Here is a 9,096-nt window from a genome sequence, read left to right as displayed (position 1 = left end):
TTATTACTATTATTATTATTATTATTATTATTATTATTATTTTTGAGATGGAGTCTCACTCTGTCACCAGGCTGGAGTGCAGTGGCACAATCTCAGCTCACTGCAACCTCCACCTCCCGGTTTCAAGTGATTCTCCTGCCTCAGCCTCCCAAGTAGCTGGGACTACAGGTGCCCGCCACCACACCTGACTAATTTTTTTGTATTTTTAGTAGAGGCGGGGTTTCACCATGTTGGACAGGATGGTCTCGATCTCTTGACCTCGTGATCCACCTGCTTTGGCCTCCCAAAGTGCTGGGATTACAGGTGTGAGCCACCGTGCCCGGCCCACTTATTCAAATTATTTGCCATGTATCTTTTAGGGATTAACATTTTGTCCACTGAGGTCCTATTCACTATAGAGTAAGTTAATACCTAGGCACTTTTATTGTTTCTTGCTAGTAAGAAAGTTGACATGCTTCATTACAATTTTTAGTTGGTTTTTCTGGTGTAGAGAAATATTAATTTTTATTGGTTCAAATACGGCAACCTTGCTTAATTCATTTATGAGGTCTATTACTTATTGATTTGGTTGTATTCTCTATCTAGATATTCATTTCAAATATAATTTTTTTTAATTTTCAGTGTCCAAGATATCTAACAATATGTATAACAGACAGAAAAATAATGGGCATTCTACTCTTGCTCCCAGTCTTTTTTTTTAGATGGAATCTTGCTGTATTGCCCAGGCTGGAGTTAGTGGCACAATCTCGGCTCACTGCAACCTCCACCTCTCAGGTTCAGGCAATTCTCCTGTCTCAGCCTCCTGAGTACCTCGGATTACAGGCGTGCCCCACACCTGGCTAATTTTTATAATTTTAGTAGAAACAGAGTTTCGCCACGCTGGCCAGGCTGGTCTTGAACTCCTGACCTCAGGTGATCTGCTTGCCTCAGCCTCCCAAAGTGCTGGGATTACAGGCGTAAGCCACCGCACCCAGCCCCAGTCTTAAAAATAATGAATTTAACTACTGTTTTTCATTAAGAGTATTTGATGTGGATTTTGGTACATAACCCTCACCAAATCAAAGAAATTCTTTTATAAAACAAGTTTATAAACCAGTTGTTGTTTTAATCATAAATACGTATTGAAATTTTTCAATTTTTTCCCCGCAACTATCAAGAGCCAAATGATTTTGGAGTCATCTGCTGATTTCTAAGCAGTGGCTAAAAGCTTTGGCAGCCTCACATGTTTATAGAATCAATCGTTTGTAAATGTGATACAATGAGATTCAGAGAGATTAAAAGAGCATTGAGATAAACTCAATATTTTGTTCTACTTTTCCTCTTGAGGTTGTTGTGGCTTAGGGCCGAGAAGTAATGAAGCTGAGAATGTTTCAGCCAAGAGGATAGGAAGATGAGCAGAGCATCTGGTAATTTCATATGGCTCTTGAGACAAAACAGATCCGGTCAAGAAGGAGGAGAATTACTAGGCACAAAGCAAACAAAAAGCAGAATTCCAGTTAGGACCCTGGCAAAGCTATACCCTAAAAAATGCAGTAAGTTTGAAATACATAAGCCTTCAAAAAGAGTGATATACATCATCAAACCACTGAATTTCCATGTTTCACAGTCTTCCCCTACTTTGACTGCCAGCAATTTAAAGTCATCTAGAAGGCCTGACATCATCTAAAGTCTCAAATTTTTTCTATAACTTTCGTATACAATATCAGAAAACCATTTAAAATTTTTCTTTTTCCTTTCTTTCTTTCTTTCTTTATTTTTTTAAATTATTATTATACTTTAAGTTTTAGGGTACATGTGCACAATGTGCTGGTTAGTTACATATGTGTACATGTGCCATGCTGGTGTGCTGCACCCATTAACTCGTCATTTAGCATTAGGTATATCTCCTAATGCTATCCCTCCCCCCTCCCCCCACCCCACAACAGTCCCCAGAGTGTGATGTTCCCCTTCCTGTGTCCATGTGTTCTCATTGTTCAATTCCCATCTATGAGTGAGAACATGCAGTGTTTGGTTTTTCGTCCTTGCAATAGTTTACTGAGAATGATGTTTTCCAATTTCATCCATATCCCTACAAAGGACATGAACTCATCATTTTTTATGGCTGCATAGTATTCCATGGTGTATATGTGCCACATTTTCTTAATCCAGTCTATCACTGTTGGACATCTGGGTTGGCTCCAAGTCTTTGCTATTGGGAATAGTGCCACAATAAACATACGTGTGCATGTGTCTTTATAGCAGCATGATTTATAGTCCTTTGGGTATATACCCAGTAATGGGATGGCTGGCTCAAATGGCATTTCTAGTTCTAGATCCCTGAGGAATCGCCACACTGACTTCCACAATGGTTGAACTAGTTTACAGTCCCACCAGCAGTCTAAAAGTGTTCCTATTTCTCCACATCCTCTCCAGCACCTGTTGTTTCCTGACTTTTTAATGATTGCCATTCTAACTGGTGTGAGATGGTATCTCATTGTGGTTTTGATTTGCATTTCTCTGATGGCCAGTGATGATGAGCACTTTTTCATGTGTCTTTTGGCTGCATAAATGTCTTCTTTTGAGAAGTGTCTGTTCATATCCTTCACCCACTTTTTGATGGGGTTGTTTGTTTTTTTCTTGTAAATTTGTTTAAGTTTCATTGTAGATTCTGGATATTAGCCCTTTGTCAGTTGAGTAGGTTGTGAAAATTTTCTCCCATTTTGTAGGTTGTCTGTTCACTCTGATGGTAGTTTCTTTTGCTGTGCAGAAGCTCTTTAGTTTAATTAGATCCCATTTGTCAATTTTGGCTTTTGTTGCGATTGCTCCTATTCAACATAGTGTTGGAAGTTCTGGCCAGGGCAATTAGGCAGGAGAAGGAAATAAAAGGTATTCAATTAGGAAAAGAGGAAGTCAAATTGTCCCTGTTTGCAGACGACATGATTGTATATCTAGAAAACCCTATTGTCTCAGCCCAAAATCTCCTTAAGCTGATAAGCAACTTCAGCAAAGTCTCAGGATACAAAATCAATGTACAAAAATCACAAGCATTCTTATACACCAATAACAGACAAACAGAGAGCCAAATCATGAGTGAACTCCCATTCACAACTGCTTCAAAGAGAATAAAATACCTAGGAATCCAACTTACAAGGGATGTGAAGGACCTCTTCAAGGAGAACTACAAACCACTGCTCAAGGAAATAAAAGAGGATACAAACAAATGGAAGAACATTCCATGCTCACGGGTAGGAAGAATCAATATCATGAAAACGGCCATACTGTCCAAGGTAATTTATAGATTCAATGCCATCCCCATCAAGCTACCAATGACTTTATTCACAGAATTGGAAAAAACTACTTTAAAGTTCATATGGAACCAAAAAAGAGCCCGCATCACCAAGTCAATCCTAAGCCAAAAGAACAAAGCTGGAAGCATCACGCTACCTGACTTCAAACTATACTACAAGGCTACAGTAACAAGAACAGCATGGTACTGGTACCAAAACAGAGATATAGATCAATGGAACAGAACAGAGCCCTCAGAAATAACACCGCATATCTACAACTATCTGATCTTTGACAAACCTGAGAAAAACAAGAAATGGGGAAACGATTCCCTATTTAATAAATGGTGCTGGGAAAACTGGCTAGCCATATGTAGAAAGCCGAAACTGGATCCCTTCCTTACACCTTATACAAAAATTAATTCATGATGGATTAAAGACTTAAACGTTAGACCTAAAACCATAAAAACCCTAGAAGAAAACCTAGGCATTACCATTCAGGACATAGGCATGGGCAAGGATTTCATGTCTAAAACACCAAAATTTTTCAAGTGTTCCAGGAGATAGAAGAAAATGACTGAAGACAATAAAAACAACAGACCCACAGGTTACATACATACTAGAATTATCATACACCCTTGAGGATAAATATAATTAATTTCTTGTGCTAAAAAGAGTACCTGGAAAAATGGGGAGATTCACCATAGGACTGGACTCTTTAACAAAAAGAATCCAATGACCAAGAGGTCATTTTAGAACTGCAACATACAATAACTGAAATTTAGAATTTAATACATAGGTTTAACAGTAGATTAGAAACAACGAAAGAGAAAATCAGTGAACTGAAGGATTGGTCATCAAAAATACTCATACAAAAGCATGAAAAAAACAGAATAGAAGCTGCAGAAAAAAGATGAAAAATATATACGTGTACTATACAACATAAATATATATTATGAAACACAAAAAGAAAGATAACATAACTATACTAATATTAGAAACCCTAGACACTACAGCAAAAAATATCAAAAATAAAGAGACATTTTGTAATGATAAATCGGTCAAAGTGCCAGGAGATAGAATAATTATAAATGTGCATGATCCTAATAGCATAATCTCAACATATGTAAGGCATGAATTTTCAGAACTAAAATGGATAAATAGATTAATGTAAAATCATCCTTGGAGATTTTAACAAACTCTCAATAACTAATAGAAGAATGAAACAAAAAATATCAATAAGGCTACCCAAAATGCTAATAGTGCTATAAACTAATGGCACCTAATTAACAAAGTACAATGACATTATACCCAAGAGTAACAGAATACACATTGTTTTATTTTTTATTATTATTATTTTACTTTAAGTTCTGGGATACATGTGCTGAACATGCAAGTTTGTTACATAGGTATACGTGTGCCATGGTATACGTATACACACGTATACATGCGCACCTATCAACCCCTCATCTAGGTCTTAAGCTCCACATGCATTAGGTATTTGTCCTAATGCTCTCCATCCCCTTTCCCCCCACCCCCCGAGAGGCCCTGGTGTGTGATGTTCCCCTCCGTGTGTCCATGTGTTCTTATTGTTCAGCTCCCACTTATGAGTGAGAACATATGGTGTTTGCTTTTCTGTTCCTGCAGGATACACATTCTTTTCAAGTGCTTATAAAACATTTACCAAATTCATCATAAGGCAGGCTGTAAATAATTTTCTCTATGACTTAAGTCATATAGAATATGATTTCAATTATACACAATAGAATTACATTGGAAATATGTGATAACAAGTTATGAGAAACTCCCAATGTTTGGAAATTAAGCATATATTTTTATATATTTGACAAGTGAAAGAAAAAAATCACATTAAAATTGATTAAATACTTTGAATTAAACTATGTTGGAACAACATATCAAAACTTGTGTGATGTAGCTAAGCATTTCTATAGAGAATTTATAAAATTTATATCTTTAAATGCATATAGTAGAAACATAAAAAGAAATATAATATTATAAGCATGCATTTCAATAAGTTGGAAATAGAATAGCAAGAATGTATTCAATAGATGACAAGAAATAATAAAAAGCAGATATCAATGATATAGAAAACCAATATAGAAAACCAATGAAACCTAAAGTTGGTTCTTTGAAAAGATGAAAAAAAGAAAAAAGATAAATCTCTGGCAAGAAAAATGTGAGAAAAGAAACATCACCACTATCTGAAATGAAAAATAAGATATCATGATGGACCTTACAGACAATAAAAGGATAACACATCATTATGAACAACCTAAGCCAAATAAACTTGACTATTTCATATAACAGACAAATCACAACTTAATCTGACACAAGAGAAATAACAAATGTAAATGTAGACATGGTCTGCTAATTAAATGCTTTTTCTACTACACTAATTTTAAGAAAATAGTGTAATACTAAAAGCCTTATAAACACTTAAAACTACACATTTAGTATTACAGTATTTTCTTCTAAAAAATATAGTCTAATGAAAATTGTAGTGTTGTTTCAAGTACTTGAAAGAAAATGCATTTGCCCTCATTAAGCAGAAATAGACATTAATTATAACTAGCCATTGCACATTTTTCATATTTATGTCCTCTATTAATATTTTAATCTAGACCGTCTTAAAAGTTACCAAAGTATTTATTTTTAAATATTCTCCATATTGATTTCAAAAATAGCTATTTCATTTATCAAATAAAATTTATAAAAATTCACCATGAAAATATGTTACACATAAAAACTATTTCTCATTTAAGAACTGTATAAGCAGAAATTTGTTGCATTAATTAATTTTGGAAATGTCTTTACCATTTTTTAAAATAAAAGTAGGTTATAGTAATCATTACAAAACCAATTAAATTAAATGCGCTGTACTTAAGTTATGTAACAAAGTACAAGTGGTGTTTCCTCACTGGACTCTAAACGGTGAGTGTTTACTCGAGCAAATCAACAAATGGTATCTGGATACTGGCACAGGGCACACTGCTACAGGCTCACTACTCAGCACACCCTCTACAGCCCAAAACAGCTGGCATTGGGCTACCATCTCAGGTGGCTAAAGACAGTTTTCCTTAGCACAAGTGAAAGCAAATATAAGGGTATCTTGCCAAAGGATCCAGCTGTTAGAAGCATGCTTCTCCTTTACTGCATAAGCAATTTTGTATTTAAAAATGCCAGATTTTATCTATAGACTTGCTATCTGATTAAATATGGTTGTGAAACCACTAAAAGGGGCTAACCAGATAACTCTTTAACATGCTAAAAGTGCAAGTAATTTTAATACAATCACTATCATCACTGATTAAAATCTTAGGTAAGTACAAAATCTGCTTTTTGCTATTATGGCAAAGGCCAATTTCTTTTGGCCTGAGAAAGGGGGTCTATCATTGTAATGACTTACATTTAAAAATCACTATTCTCTTCTGAGGCAGAGGGCATACATAGACATTGTTGTGATGTGATTCATTGTTTCCTATTTTTGTTTCTTTGTTTACTGGAAAGGGAGGTAAAGAGTTTTAAAATCAGTGCAGATGCTGGTATGGAACAGAAAGTTTGGATGAAATAGTAGGTAACTAATGTGGAGATGGTAGAGACAAACTGATTATAGCAAGTTATTAAGTTATTACCCATTAAAAGCATCATCCAGCACTTTTAAAAATAGACACAGCCAGACTTTACAATAGGAAACAAAAGTACCATTGCTATTCTATTGATTCTACATGTCAATTGACACTGTAGCATTAGAGGAATATATAAAAAATTCCATCCATGAACTCTGCACTTTTAAATACGGTAAGACTTATAAATAAGTATACCTTTTCACTTTTCTTTTTTAAAAATATATTTTTGGCCACGTGCAATGGCTTATGCCTCTAATCCCAACATTTTGGGAGGCTGATGTGGGAGGATCACTTGAGGTCATAAGTTCAAGACCAGCCTGGGCAACATTGCAAGAATGTCACTCCCATAGTAAGGGTATGTTCTATGGCAAAGGTGATGAGTATTACTCTCATGATTATGTTACTATACATGCAATAGTACCCACTTTGCTAACCCGACTCCCATACGGGCTATGAATAAATAAGCTGTCATGTTGTAACTTCTTACATGACTGTGTGGCAAAGACCTTTGGGAGGCTTCTAGATGCAAAGAGCTTCTTCTCGGCCAATAGGGAGCAAACAGGGGCCTCAGTTCTATACCCACAAGAAAATAAATCCTGCCAAAACTGAATGAATTGATAGTGAATCTTTCCCCAGTCAGGCCTCTGGATAAGACCACACCCTAGCTGACACCTGGATAGCAGCCAGGTGAAAAACTGAACCAAAGAGCCTGTTACGCTTTCCCCAGACTTAGGACCTACAGAAACTCTGAGATTAATAGGTATTTCTTAAGCTGTTAAGTTAGTGATAATTTATGACACAGCAGTAGAAAGCAAATAGAAATAGCAACTGTATTAAGTTTATATATCAGTTTTAGGAAAACTGACATTTTCTAATATTGTGTTTTCATGTAAAATGTGGTATGTATTTCTATTTGTTTTGATTCTATTTTATATCCTTCAGGAAGGATAAACATGTCCTTATGCTTTTGTATGATTTATATGTTATGTTTTTCTTCACTGAGGCTTTCATATTTTTGTTAAATTTGCTTTCAATTATATTATGAGTGTTATCACATTTGGAAAAAATATTTTCACAATTTTATTTCTAGGTGAATTAGTAATAATATTCCACAATTACTAAATACCATTACTATTACTGGTGAATTAATAGACAGAAGTTATTTGATTTGTGTGCTTATCTTGCATCAGACATCAGATCAAATTCTTTTACTAATCTAGTAGATTTTCAATAATACTGCCTAGGTCTTTGAAGATATAACCATTATATCATAAAAGAGTGATAATTATATTTATCATTTTTATAATACATCTTTTCTTCTTCTATTTGATCCTTCTCTAATTCACCTGGGTTTCTGTCTAGTTTTTTGGCAAAGGCCTTACATTCTTACCACCTCTGAGCTCACGTGTCCTTTCAGGTCCTTCTGTATCATTTCATTTTAGCAGGGAGAATGGTTTGTTTTCCTAGACAGGCTTTGTATCTCCAGTATCCTTCTAGGTGAGAAACCTAATGTTAGAAGCCTTTCTTTCAAGTGTGTACAAACTATGTGATGCTTCTGGAATCAAGCTATATTCGAGATTGATATTTTCTTTCCACTGTATCTTCTATAGAATGTGAAAATGGTGAATAGATCACATTAAATATGTGAAATAAACATATCGGTGAAGAAAATGAATCTGGAACCAAAGAGGATTTTAATTAAGAGCCCCAAACAGGCTGGGTGGGGTGGCTCGTGCCTGTAATCTCAGCTACTCAGAAGGCTGAGGTGAGGATCACTTGCGCCCGAGAGTTTGAGGCTGTAGTGAGCTATGATCGCACCACTGCACTCCAGCATGGGCAACAGCTCAGGAAAACAAACAAACAGAATGGAAAAATGCACAAGAATGAAAAACACTAATATATGAAAAATGAAATGTACTGAAACAGCCATCCATTTGCTCCTAATGTCAAAAGACAAAATTACAACAAACATAGTTTAAAGATCTTCATTGGTTTTATTTGCCATTCTAGAATTGAGCAACATCTTCTTATATAAGTAGAATGAATGTTCCAAGGAGCTGAGCAGAGGATGTTGGCTTTACAGGCAGAAAAGTGCTAAAGAAAGCAGGAACAGAAAACAAAAAGCAGATTAGTTATTTCAAAGTTACTATTCTTGTAGGGCATCGTGGCTCACGCTTGTAATCCTA

Source organism: Gorilla gorilla, chromosome 1, assembly GCF_029281585.2.
Source record: "Gorilla gorilla gorilla isolate KB3781 chromosome 1, NHGRI_mGorGor1-v2.1_pri, whole genome shotgun sequence".
In the NCBI taxonomy this organism is placed as follows: Eukaryota; Metazoa; Chordata; class Mammalia; order Primates; family Hominidae; genus Gorilla; species Gorilla gorilla.
Note: the sequence above shows the minus strand (reverse complement) of the source record.